Genomic DNA, 21,956 nt, shown 5'->3' with positions numbered 1-21,956 from the left:
GGATGGATGGATGGATGGACGGATGGATGGACGGATAGATAGATAATAGATGAAAAGATGGATAGATAGATATAGATAGAAACCCCAGAAAAATTTGTGCCCATCTGTATCAGGACAAAACATAAGACTGTTCCTACTCGAACTGTGACAGCGGGCTCCCAGACAGCCTCAACAGGAGGATGAATGACTGCATTGCGTCCGGACTCATCCAAGGAATGCCACATGGCAGTGAAAGCCAGTGAGCCCCAGCTTCACCTGGCACACAGGTAGCACTCCCCAGTGCCATGCCGAGCCACACCAGCCAGGGGCAAATAAAGATGTCCCTGTGGCATCACTTATACACCATTTGATAACATGCAAAATGTATCTATGGGGTTTGTGAATATATAACACAAGTTAGAAGAGTGATAATTACTACAGAGTCAAGTTAACAGTTATCCTGAGGGAAGGAGGGGTTAAATCAGGGCTTTGGGGGAGCAGGAGGCTGGACAATGACTATTTCTTCACTTGGGTGATGGTGACACAGATGTATCTAGAGGAACGGGTTACACTTTAGCATTCTTCTGCCTGTGGATCACATTGCATTCTAAATATTTCTTTATTTGTAAGATACATGAAAGAAACAGAGGCAAGAAAGAGAAGAATTGGAGACAGTAACAGAGAGTTCTTGTCGCTTTGTCACACGGGATACAAAGTCCCGGGAGAAGCCATTCTACTGGGAGAGCTGTGCCATGTGCCTCTGTGTCAACGAGGTAGGATCAGCGGAGGGAGGGTCTAGACCAGAGTTTGGTGTCATGGATACGGTTGTGTATCATAGAGTCAGACCTGACCCACAGGTGACCCATTGCTGACCCCACAGTGGGTTTTCTGAGACTGTAAATTCTAGAGGAAAACTGTCCTTCTCCCCTGGAGTCGCTGGTGAATTCTAATTGCCAGCAAGGAACTGCCTTTGGGTTACCAAGGTAACACCATGGATGAATCCTCATAGGTGTAAAGGGAGGTGCAAGGCCAGTTGAACTGCTACCTGGTCTAATGGTTCGAACCCACCCACAGCTCCATGGGAGAGAGACGTGAGGCACCTGTAAAGAGACTGTTTCAGAGACCTGAAGGAGAGTCCTTATGGGTCGGGACAGACGACAGCAGTGAGTTTGAGGATTTGTGGGATTTTTTGAATCATTAATCTTGAAGTTAGTGGTCCAAACCTACATTTCAGGCATCCTTTCCAAGATATTTAAAAAAAGGAGAGATTTTCATATGCCAGATGATTCCAAATCAACAATGGGGAGGGGGAATCCCCAAAATCCACTCTCATGAAAGTAGTAGACTCCAGATTCTGACTCATAGTGACCCTATAAGACTAAGTAATTCTGCCCCGTAAGGCTGTAATCTTCAGAGACACAGATTGCCACCTCTTGCTTCCATGGAATGGCTGGTAGTTTTGAACCGCCAAACTTTAGGCTAGCAGGAGAGCTCGTTAGCCACTACACCCACCACCAGGGCTCCACCACAATCAACAATTTTCAGTGACATCCTAGAGGGCTCCTATCAAATAAGGGCCACAGTGTGTGTTCTCCGGATCTCACATACACGAAGCAGCTGACTTGACGTGACCCTGAACATCAGACAGCTCTGCATAAAACAGGCAAGCCTCTACTCATCCTGGCAGCCGGGAAGGCTCGCCAAAGCGTGCCACGCTGGGCTTGAAGGGGAGCTCCCCTTCGAGAAAAAAAGGTGGGCTGTGGTCACTTTGGAAGAACACACTGCCTGGAAACTAACGGTGAAAACAAGCAAGGAGCACATTTAAAACCCTGTTTTGTTCCTTCTGTTGCTCATAAGCAGAGAACAAAGAAGCCACAGGCCAGTGAGTTCTGGCAACTTCACCACAGACCAAAGTGTGGGAGCACGTTCCCCTAGAACTCCAGCGGTGGTGGTTTTAAATCCTGCTACCTGCTGCCACACTCATTCCAAAAGGCTCTCAAGGCTTTTGCTTGTTTTGTTCCTCTGTTCCACAAGAAAATCAGTGACTAGCGAAATTCCACAGATTCTTCCCTAGAAATCATTGACTAGCTTTTAGGGTAACCTGGCTCAACCACAGCCAAATGGGCTTCTTGGAAGTCAAACAAAAGGCAGTCACATGTGCACAGTTGTGACCTTGGAAGAGCATACAACTGAGTGGGGGACAGATGGGAAATGCTGTCCATCTTCTAGGAAGAAAGAGGAGACCATCACTTCAACAGAGCTCAGAGAAAGCCAACGTTTGTGATGCCTAACAAGTTTTGAAGTCCTTCCTTTCTTGTATCTCCCTCTTGTTCTCCAGTCTTGGGTGAACTTAACATGACAGCAGTATGACAGAGTTATCTCCAAGGCAGGGACATTAGCCCGCTGAGAGTGAGGTGAGGAAGGATGGAAGCGAGAGTTGGAAGTTTGGGAGCTGGTAGCCTTCAGATGATATCACAGCACAGACCTCACGACTTTCCAACAAATACTATCCATCCTAGAACAACTCCATGCAGTTTAAGCAGAGAGGAATGTAACCATCTTTTAACTGATGAGAATGTTATTTACTGTAGGAAAGATAGAGTTGAGTTTGATTGTTTTTTGGGTTTTTTTTATTATCCTCGTTTATTTACAAAATTCGAATACATTGTTTTCCAGAATAGATTCTTCCAATTTCCCTCACCCATTCACCCATCAAATTGTACAACTCCATGATTAATCACCTCCTCCCCCGGCACATCCTCATCCCTCTGCTTCCCCACTCTCCGTTCCCTTGGATTCTTATACTCATTCTACAATAATGGTACCTGCTTGCTTCTATTATTTACTTTTCTTAAAAGTATGCTTATAAGAGAATTTAAAACATAAAGAGAACTGCATAGAAGCATAGGAATCACCCAATCCAACTATCCAGAGCAAGGATATTGAATTGCCTATGACTCACAGTGACCCTATGTACAAGAGCTCTGAAGCCTGCCCTGTCCTGAGCCAGTCTTCTGACTCCAATGCACCAACTTCCATTATCCTAGTTACTGTGCCAATCCATCTCATCCGGGGTCTTCCTCTCCTGTGCCATCACTCTCCCCTTCTGAACATGATGTCCTGTTCCAAGGACTGGTCCCTCCTTTGGGCCATGAGTCAAAATTATGTGAGATCAAGCTTCAAAATCCTAGCCTCTAAGGAGAAACTTGTTTTCACTCTCTCCAAGATAGACCTATTTGTTTTCTTGGTAGTTCATGGTATGTTCAAGACTCTTTTCCAGCACCACAATTAGAAGGTATAGATTCTTCTTCTGTCATCTTTCGTCACTGTCCAGCTCCCTGATGCATAGCAAGTAACTGTGAAGACTATGGCCTGGATCAGGCGCACTTTAGTCATGGGGTACTAACTGAACAGGCAGCATTGTGAGCCCACTAGCAACTCTATACCCTAATTAAGAAGCTCTGATGTGTTAAAGTTACATGGTATGTTTCTAACGTTTGATGAGCCACTCCCAGGAAGAAGGGTAGATGGTCTGCTACAAAGGTTCAGTCTCAGAGACCCAATGGAGGGTTGCCGTGAGTTGAAATTGACTCAACAGCAGAGGGTCTGGTTTTAGTTTATGTTAATGTGGTAACATTAGTTTATGTTAATGTGGTAACATTAGCCCTGGGTTGTATCTTGAGTCACACAGCCTTATAGAATGATTCAAGTCCCCAACTTTATTCAAGGCACAGTCATGAGTCACACCTTTTATCTCATAAGAGATTCAGAGAGAGCAAACGACAAATTCTGGTGAGATTGTGGAGAAACTGGAACCCTTATTCACTGTTGGCGGCAGTGTAAAATGGTACAACCACTATGGAAGGCAGTAGTTTTCTAAAACAGTTGCAAATAGAAATACCATTTGACCCAGCAATTCCACTACTGGGAACATACCCTAAAGAAACCAGAACTACCACCCAAACAGATATATATACACACCCATGTTCCTTGTGGCTTTGTTCATAATAGTAAAGAGTTGGAAACAATGCAAATGTTCATCAACAAATGAATGGATAGAGAAGCTGTGGTATAGTCATACAATGGAATACTAGCAGCATTGAAAAACAAGGAACTCATGAAAATGGGTGACCCTGGGGACATTATTCTCAGTGAAATCTCTGTCACAAAAGGATAAATACTGCATATTGTCACTGTTATAAAACAGGATTGACATGGCGGTTTGGGGAAACTAAGAAAAGAGGGGATAAATAATATACACAGCATTGAAACAGATGAGAGAGAGAACTGTTTAAAAGGAATATGTGATTAGTTATTATTTGTATGATAACAGTCCAGAATAAGAGCTGCCTAGGTAAGTGGACTGGAAGGGGGGATTGTATAATAATGAAAGAATTTTTTTTTTTCAATGAGAAAAGTGAACTCAGGAGGATGGGCAGGCAGGGAGGAAAGTATGCAGCAATGAATGAATGGAAATCCATGTTCTCCATAAACTTTCATTAAAATCTCAATTACAAAAAGAGAGGGGAGAGGTTCAAGGAGAGAGAAGAGAGCAGGGATGACGGAGCTAGCCCATTACCGCTCAGAAAGAAGAACGGGACGTGGAGCACCTCCTCTGAGTCTGGGGTTCCAGTGCGGGAACCTCCTCAGCCTTGGCCCATGGCATGACTTGTGCCAAACCATGCAGAGACCTTAAGGAATGGTGAGCCTACAGACTCTGAAAGGAGGTAAGGAACGCTCCCTAGAGTGACCACCCTGAAATCAGACATCTAGCCTAAACTAAAAAAAAAAAAAATTCTATTTGCTAAGGTGTTCACTTGTGGCATCTGTCATAGCAGCACTAGGTAAATAAATGAACGAATTATTGTGTTCAAGAGTTTTGTGGCATTTCTCTAATCTATCTACTCCTACATCAGGATCACACTGTGCTAATTATATTTTAAAATCTAGGAATTCTAATTGTTTTTACTGTATAAACATTTCTCCCTCAACTGTAAACTTCTTAACAACAGGAACTATGCCATTTAAAGTTCAGATTTATTGAGGCTGCACAATATTAAGCAATAAAAATACTGATTATAGATATATGCAAGGAATTTTCTTTTCAAAACTGCTAAGAATGCCTTTCTCCTGAGTTCTTCATATCCCAACTGTTTTGTGAGTATAATAAAGATTAGACTCAATGGTTTCTATGGATTGAATTGTAATGCTCCAAATCTAGTGACTGAACCATAACTTGCCCAAATATGTGTTGAATTCCTGGTCCTTAGGCCTGTGAGAAAAGAACCCTGGTGGCCTAGTGCATTGTGTGTTGGTGGTTCAAATCCAGCAGCCACTCCATGGGGAAAAGATGAAGCACTTTTTCCATGCGGGCTTTACAACCTAACGGAAGGCTGCCATAAGGCAGAACTGACTCGAAGGCAGGCTTTAGTCTAGTCTTGGGATATTTTTTTCAGGTTTTAGGATTACACTGAGAAGACAATCGTATTTGGAAAGAAAGATTTCATGTTTTATACAAATGAAATCATATTAATGTAGAATGTATCTTAAAACCAATCACTTCTGAGTTATAAAAAAGATCAGAATAAGCACAAAAACACCCCCGGGAGAAGACAGATGCTGCGTGAGAATTGTGGATTAGTCTAGGATCACCACGGAACCATGGAAGGACTGGGGTTGGCAGATAGGAAGGAATCAGTGCAAACAAGACCCTGATTTGAACTTTTCATATCTTAAAGAGTGAGGAAATAAATCTCTTTTCTTTAAAGCCACCCAAATGTGGTATTGAAGGCTGCTTTACAGTTCTTGATACGCCTTTACTATTGTGTTCTAAGTTAATGTCTACTGAGTGCCTATTGTGTGTTAAATAATGTTCTAAATACAGAAACAAATTCTTTTAACAAATTAGCAAACCAAAACCCTAGGAAGTCAAGCAAGGTGTTCACAGCCATGCATGAAGCCAGTATATGGCAAGACTGAGACCTTCTGGGCTGCTGCTTCCAGAGTGATCGCCCTCCATTTCTTCAGAAGTCCAAGCAGCTGCCTTTCCCAGGGTGGCTTTCGCCCAGGGGGCTGTTCTTACCACGCAGCAGCGCGTGGTTAAGCTCGGTCACTCCCTGGAGATGTTTGCCTAGCTCCCACTTCCTCTCCTGACCGCTCCTGCCCTCCATGTGAAGGTTGCTCCACGTTCTTTAGTTCTGTGCGGGGCAGTTTTATCTCCTCATGCAGACAAGTTTCCTAAACATAAGGACGCCATTCACAGGGTTGCCACACACAGTGATTAGGAAATATTTGTGGACCAATGAACACAATGAGTAAGTAATAAATTATAGCTGATGCTGAGTAGAATGGGAATCTTAGGCCACATGGTTGTGGGCATGAAGAAATTGTACTTGAACTAGGGAGCGGGTGCTCGAACATTGTAAAGGATGCTGCATGGTCTCCAGTCAGGTATGCATCGGGGTTGTGTCATTGTCACCATACTGACTTAATATCCACGCTGACCAAATCACCCAAGACACTGGACTCTATACAGAAGAACTCACTCTCAGGATTGGAGGAAGACTCGTTAACAGTGTGTAATACACAAATGACACAACCTTGTTTGCTGAAAATGAGGAGAACTTGAAGCCCTGACTGAACAACATCAAAGGCTCTTTCCTTTAGTCTGGGTTTTACCTCAACATCGAAGAATTTAAAAATCTATACAACTGGACCAATAAGACACATCATGAAAAAAATGAGGACTGAAGTTGGCACAGAGTTCATTTTCCCTGAATCCACAATTGATACCCATAGAAGCAGCAGTCAAGAAACCAAAGGACGTGTTGCCCTGGACAAGTCTGCTGTCAAGGACCGCTTTAACGCACTGAGAGAGCAGGATTGTCTGCTTAAAGATGAAGGGAATCTTGACCCCAAACCATGCTCTTCTCAGTTGCTTCATGTGCATAGAAAGGTTGAACAACAGACAAAGACTGAAGAAGGAGGAAAGTCCTTGGATTATGACACTGGCAAAGAACATTGACTCCACCAAGGACAGCCAAAGGAACAACGAACCGGTCTCTGAGGAAGGACGGCCCGCGGGACTAGCAGCCAGGATGGTGAGATCCTGTCCTGCGCATTTTGGGCATGTTATCAGGAGGGCCAAGTCTTTGGAAAAGGACGTCATGCTTGGCAAAGTCTCAGCAAAAGAGAGGAAGACCTTTAATGAGGTAAATGGATACAGGGAAGCACCTTAGAGGTTGTGAGAATGATAGAGGACAGAAAGGGTTTCTGTCTGTGGTGCACACCGTCACTACGACCAAGAGCTTCCCTGAAGGCACCTAATATGAAAATGATCTCTGTTAAGGGCCCTGGTGGCACAAAGGCTAAGCGGCACCTGACTGCCGACCAAAACGTAATGGTTCAAATCCATGTGGTGGTTCTATAGGTGAAAGAACTGGTGATTTGCTTCCATAAAGATTGTTGTTATGTGCCATCAAGATGACCGAGACTCATAGCCTAGGAAATCTCACATGGCAGCTCAACTCTCTCCCACAAGGTCACAGGCATTGGGATCGACTTGGCAGCGGACCACCCAACAATGCTTTGAAATAAATTCCAAGACACATACTTTGTTATATTGTATCATCTGTCGTCATCAGCCTTGTGCTATAAATAATTGACAGTATTTCTTTCTTTCTATCCTCAGAGACTAGATAAAATAGAGTAATTGAAAATCTAGACCTTAACCTTTCCTTTGGAGACTTGACATTATGAGAGTTGATAGAACATGACAGAAGAAAGAGTAGGATTTGCTCTCTACTGACCAAAGCAAGGCTCAGTCAGAACGCTCTTTGATGCTATTTGGCATTTGTGCAGAGGTCAGAGGAGCCCTGCTGGTCCAGCAGTTAAGCACCTGGCTACAAAAACCAAAAGGTTGGCAGTTCAAATCCACCTCCCACTGAAAGGGACAAAGAGGAAACAGTTTACTCTGTAAACATTACAGTCTCGAAATCCCTATGGGCTGTGCTCTAAGGTTGCTGTAACTTAGAATGGCCTGGAGGACAACAGGTTTAGACTTAAGGTGTCTGTAGAGTTCCGTTCATTGGCTCTTTGATCTTCTCAAATACACAAGACACTGCATGTAAGACCTGGGACTGAGGATCAATATTCAAGATCCGTATTAGAGAATCCACAGCAAGGAGCCCATCACCCAGCTTGGGATATTTCTGAAGTGCACAGAGAAAGTCCTACACAATTTATTTTGTCTGTTGAAAGAAGAAATTCATGCAGGAAACATTTCAAACCCAAATAAATACAACAGAGATGCCCGCAACTTCCGGCTAGCTTGATTAAAAATAGGCCTACTGCAATCAGGGTGACCGCTCATCTGGCAGCTGGGGGCCTTTACCTTGGGAAGCTGGACTTGCTGGCAGTGTGTCCGGCACAATGAAATTGGCTCAAGATAGAGCAGGGTTCAGAACTGTGGTACATAGGGTCGCTACAAGTCAGAGTCAACTCAGCAACACACAACAGCAAAAACCACTACAATCCTCCTAGTCCCAGGGACGGGTGTGTGGTAGATGGCAGCTCTGCATGGGCTGCTGGGTCGTTTACCTTTCAGAAGTTTACATGATCAGATGTAGAAAAGGCTTCTTGATAAGAAACCATGTTGTTGTTTGTTGCTATGTGCCATCGAGTTGCTTGTGACTCATAGCGGCGACCCTATGTACAACATCCCTAAAATCTGCTCTATCCTGTGCCAACTTTATTGTTTCAGATACACCTACCCTCATTACCCTAGTGACTGTATCACTACATCTCATTGAGGGTCTCCCTCTCTTTCTCCATCCTTTCACCCTTCCCAGCTTGATGTCTCTCTCCAAGGACCAGTCCCTCTTTGCAACATGCCCAAAATATGTCAGAGGAATCCTCAGAATCTTTGCCTCCAAGGAGCAGGCTGGTTTTACCCTCTCTAGGACAAACCTGTTTGTTCTCCTAGCAGTCCATGGTATATTCAACACTCTTCTCCAGCACCACAGCTCAAAGGCATCAATTATCTTTCTATCATTCCTAGTCATTGTCCAGCTTTCTAATGCATAGCAAGCAATTGTGAATATGATGACCTGAACCAGGCGCACCTTAGTCTCCAGACCGACATCATTGCTCTTCAGTACTCAGGAGAGGTCCCTGGCAGCTGACTTTCTCAAAGCAATACATCTTTTAACTTCCTGGCTGCTGGTGCCAAGAGTGTTCATTGTGGAGCCAAGCAAACTAAAGCTGTTAACAATCTCAATCTCTTCACCATCCATCCTGATGCTGCCAATTAGTGAGAATCTTTGTTTTCTTGATGTTGAGCTTCATCCATACTGAAGGCTGCAGTCCTTGACCTTCTGCAGCAAGCGCTTCAGGTCCTCCTCATTTTCAGCATAAAACAAAGCTATTGAAAATGTGTTTGACTTCTCTCCTGCTAATTCTCTGTCCTATCCCATCCTTCCAACGTTGCCTCACCCATGCTTTCTAAAGACTTCATGTGATGCAAATGCTTTGGCCTCAACCTTTTCTCTTCCATCAGATTTCCAAGGCTGTAAATATCAACAAAGGGCGCTCTGGTGGCTTGGTGGTTAAGGAGTTGTGTTGTCAACCCAAAGGCATGTGGTTCAAGTCTACCACTGCTCTCAGAAAGACAAGCAATCTATACAATGTGTTGTTGTTGTTATGTGCCATCAAGTCGCTTGCGACTCATAGTGACCCTGTGTATAAGAGCCCTAAACGCCGTTCTATCCTGTGCCAACCTCGCTGTCTCAAACACACTAATTCTCACCACTCCACTCACAGAATCGATCCATCTCATCGAGGGTCTTCCTCTCCTGCGCCGTCCCTCCACTCTCCCAAACATGATGTCCCTCTCTAAGGACAGGTCCCTCCCTGGAACATGCTCAAAGTATGTCAGACAAAGTTTCAGGATCCTTGACTCTAAAGAGCATTCTGGCTTTACCCTCCCCAGGGCAAACCTGTTTGTTCTCCTAGCAGTCCATGGTATATTCAACACTCTTCTCCAGCACCACAGCTCAAAAGCATCAATTCTCTTTCTATCATCCCTAGTCATTGTCCAGCTCTCCAATGCACAGCACGTAATTGCAAAGACGATAGCCCAGAGTGAATACAATGTGTAGCCTCTGAAAGCCTGCGGGAGGGTCGGCTAGGAGTCTGTTCCAACTGAAATCACACAACAACAACAAATCTTAACAGAAGCTATCTTTCTCCTATGGAGCAGCTGGTGGATTCAAACCACTCACTTTTTGGTTAGCAGCTGGACATTTAGCACACCACCCCAGCAGGAGCCCTGGTGGTTTCCTGTGTTACGTGTCAGGCTGCTCACTGAGAGCGCGGCATTCGAAGCTCTCCAGCAGCTCTGCTGGGATTAGAATCAATGCTCTGGGGGAGGCAAAAGGCCCATCCGAACCAGGAAGCAGACATCGCCATACACAGACGTAGGACTTAGGGCACCCGAGTGCTGTCAGAAGAAGTGGCTACTTAGGGCCTGAATGACATCAGAGAACGGGGACCAGAAGGAGACCTGCCCACTAAGCTGTGAACTCTCTGTGACATCATCTCATTGGCTCAGCCTCAAGCCCAAAGTCCTCCCAGAGAAGAAACTATACTTAGACATTCACCTCACAAGCAAGGGGCCTTCCCTCCTCATTTCTTTCCAAGGAGGAAGGTCTGTCCCTTTGGGAATGTAACTTTCTAATCTATTTACCCTCATTTCTACCTCTTCCTTTCTTTCTTCTTGTCTCTGTGCTGTAATAAAAGGCTGTGGTCTATACTGTAAAGCTCGAGACACTGAAGTCCGCTCTCCCAGGAAACACTAAGATTGCTGGACTCTCTGCTATCTCAGTACTTGATACTCTTCTCTCCTCTCTCTCTTCCATCAGGTACACACTATTCCCCATGTGAGAAGGACAAATTAGGGCATGGATTGCACACAAACAGTTCCATGGGAGAGAGGTGAGGTAGTCTGATTGTACTAAGACGCGCAGGCTCGGAAGTCTGAAGGAGGATCACCGGGAGTCAGAACCAACTCAACGGCACCGTGGTGCTGGCGAGAAGTAGTGATGATGTTACAGAGCATCAGAGAGCAAGCAAGTCTTGTCTTGCAAAGAGTGTAGCCAGGCTGCTTCTTAGAGGCAAGGATGGTGACACTGCCTCCCATTGCTTTGGGCCTGTTGTTAGGAGAGGTCAGCCCTGAGGACGTCGTACTTGAAGAAGGCGGCAGCCAGTGAGGGAGAGGAAGACCATCAGTGAGATGGAGTGACACAGTGTCTGTGCCGATGACCTGAAGCACAGCAGACTGTGAGGATGGCGCAGGATTTGTTTTACTGTGCATCGTTCTGTGCAGGTGGAAGCCCACTCTAGACACCAAATACCAACACTCATTATCTAAGTAAAGCCTGGTGCCACAGGTGGGTGACTCTATTCTGCAGCCCTCAGGCCTGTCTTTAAGTGTTTTTGGTGAAACATTCTTCAAGGTTGTATAGCCCTGGTGCGTCCACTTGCCGTAGTTGCTGTGAAGCTGAACACTGTGACACTGATGTGTCAAATGCAATAATGGTTACCCATGGTGGACAGTGTTTGGTGGAGCTCCCCGATTAAAACAAGCTTGGAAGCAGGAGTGGCATCCACTTCCATAAATAGCTTGCCTCCGGAAACCCTATGAACCTGGAGCAAGGATGAAAGTCACACAACTGTTGAGGACTTTCATTCATAGGGTCGCTCTGAGTCGCCTACGACTCGACAGCACTTAACAACAACAACAAAGCTTGGTGCTTCTTGGTGGCACTTCCAGAGAAAAGCCCGGCCATCTGCTTCAGAAAAGATGACAGTAAAGAAAATTCCGAGCACTTCTACTCTGCAACACACAGTGTCGCCAGGGCTTGCCACAGACTGAGTGCCAGTGGGTTGGCTTGCTTTTCCATACTTTTTCAAGTGCATTCTAATTTCTTGTACCTGTACCCAAAAGTTCCTCCCCAAAAGGGGGTGCTGCTGCTAAACACCAGAGTCTTTCTCTCCCCTCTTTGGCCACACCAAAATGACTGCACAGCAAGGCACATGGTGAGCCCTCTTGGAAATATTTATGGCTGCCTTTTTGTTGCCTGAATTACAGACACACGGATTAGAACTTCAAAGCAACACAAAGCGCCGAAGCCAAGCAGTTCTCACAGGAGTCTGCAGGGACTCGCAGCAAGAAGTCTGTCATATCTCCGAGGATTTATTCCTTTTTAAGTTCTTGCCGAAGAAGCTCTTTGCTAAGGGATTTACAAGAATGGGAGATTATTTAGTGATAAGGGATGAGAACTGTTTTCTGGAGGTGCAAACGGCGTCCACCACCCCACCAAGAGTATTCCTTGTAAATCATGTCATTACGAGACAAAGAATACCAAATGAATTTCATCATTAGCTACTAACAGAAGGGACTTGCCAATTTTGCATCTCCTTCCTTCTCTGGCTGCGGTCTCTTCGGCGGGGCCCTGCGGCTGGGAACAAAGAGTGGATGAAGGGACTTGATTAATCATGGCACGGGTGAGACCAGCTCGGAGCGAGGACTGGGAGTGATATTGGCTCCCAATGTGCCAGCACATCTATCCTGACTCTCAGCACTGTACGAGACAGACGTACTGCACCCTGGGCCCCCTGGCTGCAAAGCTTTACGGAGGCAGACAGACTCCTCTTGCTCTCAGGGAGTGGCTGCTCGATTTGAACTTCCAGTCTTTGGGTTAAAAGTTGATTGCTTAACCGCCTTACTAGCAGGACTCCTGGATGCTGGAGAATGTACCTTTTATTTACCTCAGAGGCCTAGGGGCTTCCTAACTGATGGAAGCCAGTAGAAGTCACATGGGGCCTATTGAAAGGTACCAGGATAGGATGCTCTCAAGCTAAAGCAGAAAAAGAAACACAAGTGCCTGCTGCTGCCTCGTTGATTCTGAATTGTGATGGCCCCAGTGGTTTAGTGGTAAGGAACTGCACTGCCAACCTAAAGGCACAGGGTTTGAATCCACCAGTGGCTCTCCCAGAGAAACAGGCAATCTCCTTATGTGCAATTTACTACCTCTGAAAGCCTGCAGGAGGAGCAACTGTGGATTGGTTCTAACTTGACAATATAGCAACAGTGACATGTACTGCATCAAAATTCCTCCTGGGGGTTTCTTGGCAGTGATCTCTACAGAAGGAACTCCGGTGGTATAGTGCACTCTGAGTTGCCATGCTAATGAAAAGGGCAGTGGTTCAAAACTACTGATTATGTGGAAAAGACTCGCAGTCTCCTCCTGTAAAGATTTAGCCTGGAAAACACAGTCGAGGGTCACCAGGAGCCAGAATAGCAGTGGGTTTGTAGTTTTTAAAAAATCTTTATAAAGTTAGATTGGCAGGCCTTTCTCTTGGACACCTTTGAGCACTGGGCGGTTTTGAACCACCAACCTCTAGGTTAGTAATCAAAACCAAACCGAACTTCTTGCATTTGAGTCAATTCTAAATCGTAGCAACCTTACAGAACACAGTAGAATTATCCAGGAAAGTTTCCAATGCTGCTATCCATGAAAGCTGGTGACCACATCTTTCTCTGGGAGAGTGGCTGGTGGCTTCACTGTTGTCTTCCCAGCCAGCAGCCAAGCACTTTAACCACAGCACCACCAAGGCTCCTTTGCATGCAAACTATTTGGACTCCCTGGGGATTCTCTCTCAAGCCTCATAAGGGCCAATGGACCCTTTCAGACAAACAACGCTCTGCCTTTAATTAATGAGTGCCTCACTAAGGCCGAAAGTGAACTTGACAACATCCTACACGTTGAAGGCAAGGACATTCAGTCCTAGAAGCCAGCCCAGGAATTCTGAAAGAGGACATGCACGTATAAAGGTTTATAGTTGAACTCTTCCCAAAATCCCTCCCAATTGCCTTGAAATCTTGAGGCCCCAATCAGCAGGTTTGTTCAATTAATTAACACTTAACTAATTTTCTCTCTCATTTAAATCTCCAGCACTACGTGTTTCTAAGTGTTTCCATCCCTTTCATGTCTAGTTAAGAACAGTGGTGCGGCCATACCTGAGCTCATTGCTGTGCTGTCTTTCCAGTGACTGTGTAGTTATTTGGGATCATCAGCTTGGACACCAAGCCCCGTTGCTGCAGCATGGTATGCCTTGGTCGGCGAGTCAAACCCATCAGCTGATCCTCGGGAGAAAGAGGAGATGAAGCTGTCTCTTATTAAGAAAATTCACAGCCTTGAAATCCCCACAAGGGAATCATAACGGGTCAGAATCAACTCAGTAGCAGTGGGTTTTTTAAATTATTTTTTTAAGTTGCTCATAAGCCCTATTTCTACAGCAAAGATACTTAGAAGGTAGATTGCTTCCTCGGAATGATTTCTAAGATCTTCACCCTCTGCCCTTGTTCTTGCTGTGTACCATCAAGTCAGAACCGACCCAGAGTTGACCCTCCAGTGGGTTTTCAGCTGCAGTGAGTTGCACGTGAGTGGACTGTCCTCATTCTCCCAAGGAATGGCTGGTAGATTTGAACTGCGTACCTTTGGGTTGGCAGCTTGACATTCCAGTTAAGTGGAACAGTGGCCATCTAGTCAGCTCCACCCCGGAAGGTCCCAGGGCTGTGAGAAGGGCTATGTGTACATGGCTTCCAAAAACTGGCTTTCAGAAGTTGATCATTAGGCCATTCTTGGGGTGGAGGGGTGCTTCTGGGGGGCCTTGAGCCTCCAATGTTTTTGCTAGATAGCCGTGCATACAAACCATTTGCATCACCCAGGGACACCAGCTCACTAAAGATCCTGGTGGAAACCAAAGCTGATTCTTAAAATGCTCATGATGTTGAACTCTCTTCATTTCCATCCACACAAAACCTTCGTGAATGGATAAACATTCATACAAGGAGACACTATGCAGCGCAGAAAAACAATGAACTCATGAAATGCTCCACTACAAGGATGGGTCTAGAGGACATTATGCTGAGTGAGACGAGTCAGTCACAAAAGGACAGATGTTGTATAAGACCACTGTTATAAAAGGCTGTGGAAAGGTTTACATACAAAGAACCAACCCAAGGTTACAGGAGGGAGTAAAAAATTAATTCATACAAATACACACTTATTAAGATGAAGGGAAAGGCAATAAGAAATGAATGGAGGATCAGACATGGTGTGTATTGTAACTGATGCTATGGGACAAATGTGCAGAAATAATCGACATAAACAATACCCTTTGTAAATGTTCACTCAAGTCACAATATATAGAAGAATTAAATTGTCAACGAAAAAAAACTTACTTGCAGATGGAGAAGCCAGAGGCCCTTTACTCCGAAAGAGTTAAGTGACTAAAACACTTCACTTTGCTTAAACGGGAGAACGCAGCCCCCCAGGTGAAGGCTGTAGTGTGAAGTGGCGAAATGCTTTCATTTTTCACAGCTGAAGCGCGCTGTAGAGGCTTCTGTGTGGTTCCACGCTCTGCCAGGACGGGAATGTTTGTTTGTGGCGTCGTTTGAGACAAGACTGGCGGTGTAGGTGAGAGAATTGTACACTGAAGCCATCTGTTTTCTTACCTCTCCAAACAAAAAAGGGAAAGGGACACTTTTCTTGGGAGGAACTCCCAGTACTCAATGCACCCTAAGATGAAACACACACCTCCCCACGCGATGTGGGACCAGCGACCCGACTGCTTTCTGGCTACCTTTACCGAGCAAATTCATTCAAATCAATTACAGCTCAGTCAGCCCTCGGCTCATGGCAACTCCATGTGTTGCCCTTCCAGAACAGAGGCCTTTCCTCTGAGGTGCCTGTTGGGAGGGTTCGGATTCCTGACCATTTGGTTAGTAGCTGTGCGCATAACCATTTGTGTCCTCTTGGGACTGTGTCTGTATAAGCATGTTTCATATGAAAGTAGCAATGGCCATCAAACAGTGACAGATTCGTAACGAAGACCACTTAAGGGCAGTAAATATTTATATATAATATATACGAACAGTCTATAAATTTCTACCTAAAGTCATTGCTCTTTGTTTCATCAATCATTGGTTATTTGGTTTTCCCTAGAAATGTTCAAGGCTGCCTCTATACTCTGAGGAAAGTGTTTTTAGAGGTGGTCAAAAGAGGAGAGACAGAGAGAGGAGAAAGGAGAAAGAAAAGAAGAGGAGGAGGAAAAAACAGCTCTCAGACCCTAGGGAAGTTGAATATAAGGTCCCTTCTATCCTGAAAATATTAATGAATTTCCTAATATTGTGCAAATGTTGCATTTTGTAAATATATCCCACAGGGCCACAATTTATTATTATTATTTTTTAACATGCTTTTGGATTCTGTTTGCTAATAATTGATTGGCTCCTTTAACTTTCTTCACATTTCCACAAAACCCCCATTAAATACATTTCCTTTCAAATCCCAGGGTAAATTTTAAGCAGAAATCCCAATTCAGCTAGGTTTGGAGAGAAAACTATTGAACAGCTTGGAGTTATTTCCCCTTGTATAATCTTTATCTAGTTTTGGTATCAGTGTTGTAATTGCTTCAGGAAAGAATGAAAACTTTCCTCTAACTTTTTAATACTCTAGAATAATTTATAGACCACTGGGGCAATCCATGCTTTAAAAATTTGTAGAAAATCTCCTGAAATCAACTGGGCATGGTGAATGTTATAAAAGTATGTGTGGGTGCTATTTCCTCAATAACTTTTGTTTCTTCTGTAGAAATTGATCTAGTTGGGCTTTTAAGCGCTAATGAGGTCAAATGGGGTCGTCTGTATTTCCTTACGAAATGACTTCTTTCATCCGGGCTTTTAAACTTACTTGCCTAGAAATCTTCCAGGTAGATTCTTGTCATTGTTTCAGTTTCTCCTGCATCAGCATCTATTCAGATCACACTTATTTCTCTTTACATCTGTGTACCTTTCTTCAGCTTCCTCTTGTGTATAATCTTTGCATACACTTTGGGTTATTTGTAATAGCTTCAGAAGTCTGCCCTAATGTATACAGAGGAACTTGGGACCAGAGAGATGCCTGCCTGTAGGCTCTGCTTTCATTTATTAGAGAAGTTAAACTACTTGTTCATTTATTCCACAAGTATTTCCTGTGCACTGACCCTGTATCAGACACATCATTCCAAATATTGCACCAGCAAGGATAGCAGGACTCCACGTAGGCTATTTGGAGAGAAGGGAAGGTGGGAAAAGATCATGCAATATTCCTAGCAAAGGTCCATGTCAGAGGACAGAGCAGTGTCTTCCTAATTAGGGAGTGAGAGCAGGAAGCCGTGGATTGGGACGGAATAACAGGCAGACAACAATGAGCACTACAGTGGTCATTGTTACAGCTGCGGTTCGCTGCCCGTCAACTTATGACAAACCCATTCACGACTGAAGGAGCAAGTGCCCAGCAGCCCTTTGTCATCCTTATGATGGATTATGGATCAGATCTCTGTGATTGACAAGGATCTACAGGGCGATTTTGAAAGTAGGCCTCCAGACCTTTTGTCCAAGCCAATGTTGGTCTGGAAGCTTCCCACTGAAGTCTGTGGGCCTCATGGCAGCTCATGAGCCTCCGTTGACAGATAGGCGGTAGCTGTCCTTGAGCGTGGGCTGGGAATCAAACCCACGTTTCCCAGAAAGTATGCCAGTGTCTTAGCATTGAACCATCACTGCCCCTTGGGTATGATTTATCGAACAATTATCATTTGCAACAGACTAGTAATTCACTAGTTGTTGTTATGTGTCATTGAGTCACTTGCAACTCATAGCAACCCTATGTACAACAGCACTAAACCCTGCTCTTTCCTGTGCCAATTTTATTGTCTCTGACACACATACCCTCGTACCCCAGTTACTAAATCAATCCATCTCATAGAGGGTCTTCCTCTCTTGCACTGTCCCTCCGAGACCCTCCCAAGCATGATTTCCCTCTCCAATATCTCCTTGCAACATGTCCAAAGTATGTCAGATGAAGCTTCAGACTCCTTGCCTCCAAGGAGCAGCCCGGTTTCACCCTCTCTAGGACCAACCTGTTTTTTTTCCTAGCCATCCATGGTATATTCAATATTCTCCAGCACCACAGCTCAAAGGCATCAACTCTCTATCATCCCTAGTCATTGTCCAGCTTTCTGATGCATAACAAGTAATTGCAAAGACCATGGCCTGTGTCAGGCACACGTTAGTCTCCTGACTGATACCATTGCTCTTCAGTACTTTGGAGAGGTCTCTGACAGCAGACTTTCCCAATGCAATTCGTCTTTTGATTTCCTCACTGCTAGTACCAAGAATGTTGATTATGGAGTCAAGCAAACTTCTCTCTCATGTGGTGAACATACGGTGGGTATTGTGACACCCAGTCATTTGATGGGAAGGTTGAGGTTCAGATATGACTGGACCAAGTGCAAGCAGCTGAGTCAGTGCAGTGACAGGAATCCAGTTTGATGCGGGTTTCAGAGTTGACACCTGCAGTATCACCCCCTTACAGGTCTCAAACCATAACATCCTCCTCATCTCCACTTGAGCTATTTAAAAAATTCATTTCGATCTTCATATTCCCTTGAAAGGAGCAAAGACCCAAGGAGATTTCACATCTTTCTGGAAAGCTCGCCATGGTCTGTCTCCTTCAGCTTTGTTTTCTGAGGAACAACCAGCACTGCAATTCAGCAGCTCGGGTTCATGTACCACCTTATAACACGTAACACACAAGAAGATGTCTCAATTTCTCCCTGAGAGTCATTTCCCATTGAATCCCAATTTTCCACTTGAGGAACTACAGACCCTCCCAATATCAACAAAGATTAGGCAGTGTTTCTGTGCCAGGCTGAAGCTGCCTTCAAGCAAATTGCAACAAATTAGAGCTGGACTAAATGAGGAACTCAGAAACAAGGAACTCTGGATAGTGACCTTCTGGCTTTCTCAGCTTTGCACCTCTCGCAAAAAAAGAAGACCAGCCAGAGAAGATAGCCAAGCAGTGCCAGGATGTGCTGCCCTATTTTCTGGAATTCCAACAGGGATGGTCTCCATGGATGACTACACTTTCTTAATTACACACTGGCAATCTGAGAAGCAGGAATCCACATGGGATGGGTGGGCCTACAGCCAAATGCATATCTCTTCAGTTGGCTTCAGCTGGACATCTCCAGGCCACAGAGGAGTGAGTGGGAAGGAAAGGGCAGCTCAGCGGCTTCTGAAGAGGGAGATGCAGCGTCCACGTCTGCTCCCAGGGCCCCGATGATGTAACTTGGTAGCGAGTGTCTGCTCAGTGAGAAAGTGAGAGGAAGTTCAGAGGTTCCCAACAAAACCAGCAGAGCCTGAAGAAACTCTTAATCAGGACAAGACGTGGCCTGGCTGAATCTTGTCCTCCCCATGCAAAGAAAGAAGCAGATCTCAGGCCACCAAGACACAAGCACCCCCCCCCCCATTTGGACATTTCTCCCTATTGATATGCTGTAGTTAGAGCTCTGGTGGCAAGCAGTTGAGTTGCCAAGCCAAAGACAAGCGGTTCAAATCCACCTGCTGTTCACAGAGTAAGAAGAACAAGCTCCTCCCGTGCAATTTACAGCCTCTGAAAAACCTCACTATGAACATCCAACTAGACAGTAAATAACAAGTTAGTTACCTTCAAGTCAATCCCTGCCCATAGCGGGCACTGCTTGGACCCGTCCAATGCTCCCAGTCTCTGCTCTGACACTGTCACTGTGTCAGTCTGTCCTGTGAGGGCCAACTCTTTGTCTGACCCTCTACTTTTATCAGTTTGAGGTCTTTTTCCAAAGAACAGAATTTCTTGGCAACATACCTGAGGTATGAGAGTGAAGTTTCAGCCTCCTTCCCTTAAAGGAGAACTCCGACGACGCTTCTTCAAGACGTTAGGTGTTTGCTCTTTGGCAGCGCATGGTATAGTCGGTGTTCTTCACCATCACCATGATCCAAGGACATCAATTCTTTATTCCTTGTCCAACTTTTACATGCCTGTGATGCAATTTAACACAGCATGGTTCGATCAGGTGCCCCTTGGTCCTCAAGGTGCCAGCTGTACCTTTAAACTCTTTAAAGAAGTCTTGCAGTAGCTTTGTGAAATGCGGTGTGTTGCCTGACTTCCTGACTTCTGTTTCCATGGGTATTTCACGATAGGCAGTATATCATCATGTTGATAACCAGCATAGTTCCCTCCCCCACTAGTTTACTTACAAAATTAAAATACAAATATGAACAAATTCTTTTAATTTCCCTCCGCCCTCATCAAATTGTACAACCCAATGATTAATCCCCCCTTCCCCCTGCACATCCACATTCCTCTGCTTCCAGCCTCTCCCACCCCTCCTGGATCATTTTACTCCTTCTACAATAACGGTTTTATACAGTATTTATCCTTATGGAACTGAGTTAGTGCACTCAGCATAATGCTCTCCAGTCCCTCCCAAGTTAGCTAATAATTTACAAAGTTATTTGTAACTTTGCGTGCTGCATTGTATTCCATTGTGTGAATGTACCATAATGTCTCAATCCATTTGTTTGTGGTTGGACATTTGGGCTGTTTTGAGGATTGGAAAATGCCCTGCCTTGGACCTGTCACCTTAGCCCTCCCACTGACATCTTTGGTTCTTGCTTGAAAGAAGCCTTCTAGTCACTTCCTTGTCTGCCTCTCCTTGTGTCCAGTGGTGTCTGAGTCTTTCCTATGCCTCTAATTCCCACTGCACAGTTACTCTGCTTCAACCTTCTTTAGGTACCTGGATGCTAGACTCCAGGATTCCCACCGCTTTATCCTCTAGGTCCAGCATTAAGTATACACGTGGCTTCTCTCTGGGTCACCTCACCAAGGGGCTTGGTATCCCTTAGTGCCCTTCCCATCCCCTCAAAAAATATTGCACCCAGATGGTGAGAATGGCTCAGGATAGGGCAAAATTCAGAGCCCTTGTTCATAGAGTCACTATGAGTCATGGTTGGCACAATAGCACATAACAACAACAACAACAACATACGTGAAGATGTAACTCTATGTGGAAATACTTTTGTCAGACTAGATCCAAGTTGAAGGGTTCTAAACCAAACCACTGAGTTATAAAAATAGCAGAATAGCAACGACACACACACACAGAGGCTCAGTCGGAGACTGTGTGAGGCTTGTTTACAAGCAAAGGAGGCAAGGGAAGGGAACCTGGAGTGGAAAACCCTCAATGAGATGGACTGAAAGAGGGGCACAGATATAACAGCAACTGTGGGGTGACACAGGCCAGAGCAGGACTTTGGTCTGATGTACACAGGGCTGCACCTCACAACAATAACAGCAACGTACAAAGAAGGATTTGCCACAGCTGAGACCTTGATGTGGACATTGGGCCTCCAGAACCATAGGACAGCGCAGGCAGGCACTTTTTATACTTTCACTGTATTACAGCTCGCAGCTATTGTGTTTGTAACAAGTTAAGCTTTGTGATAACCCTGAGTCAAGCAAGTCTAGCAATGCCATTTTCACAACAGCATATGCTCTCTTTGTGTCTCCGTGTCCCATTTTGGGAAGTCTCGCAGGATTGCCAACATTTTACAATGCGGTTGCACACTTCATAGACAACAGTGTAAACATAACTTTTATCTGCACCAGAAAGCCAAAACATTGCTGCGACTCGCTTTATCGTGGTAACTGCTTTATCAGGGCGGCGTGGAACTTAGTGTGCAATGTGGCCGGCCCATGCTCGTGTGTTTCTCATCTTTAAAAGCCACGCTCTGGTGTTCTTCATGTTCAAGAAACACTAGGTTACTATGACGCTGCCCTAGCTCCTCTGTGTAGCCACGTCCCTGAATGAAATCACTCTCTTGTCAACCGATAAAGTTGGTCCCATTTTCCTGATTAGATTTTGAAGGAAATTCATGTATTTGGGTTTCATTTTGCTGTGATGAGACTTCTGACTCTGACTATTAAATATATTGATCAAAGACAATCTCTGGTCTTCTTTTTTTTTTTACAGGGAATTTTAATTTTTTTAAT

This window comes from Elephantulus edwardii, unplaced genomic scaffold (assembly GCF_000299155.1).
Source record: "Elephantulus edwardii isolate Elephantulus edwardi_28Jun2011 unplaced genomic scaffold, EleEdw1.0 scaffold00014, whole genome shotgun sequence".
Lineage (NCBI taxonomy): Eukaryota > Metazoa > Chordata > Mammalia > Macroscelidea > Macroscelididae > Elephantulus > Elephantulus edwardii.
Note: the sequence above shows the minus strand (reverse complement) of the source record.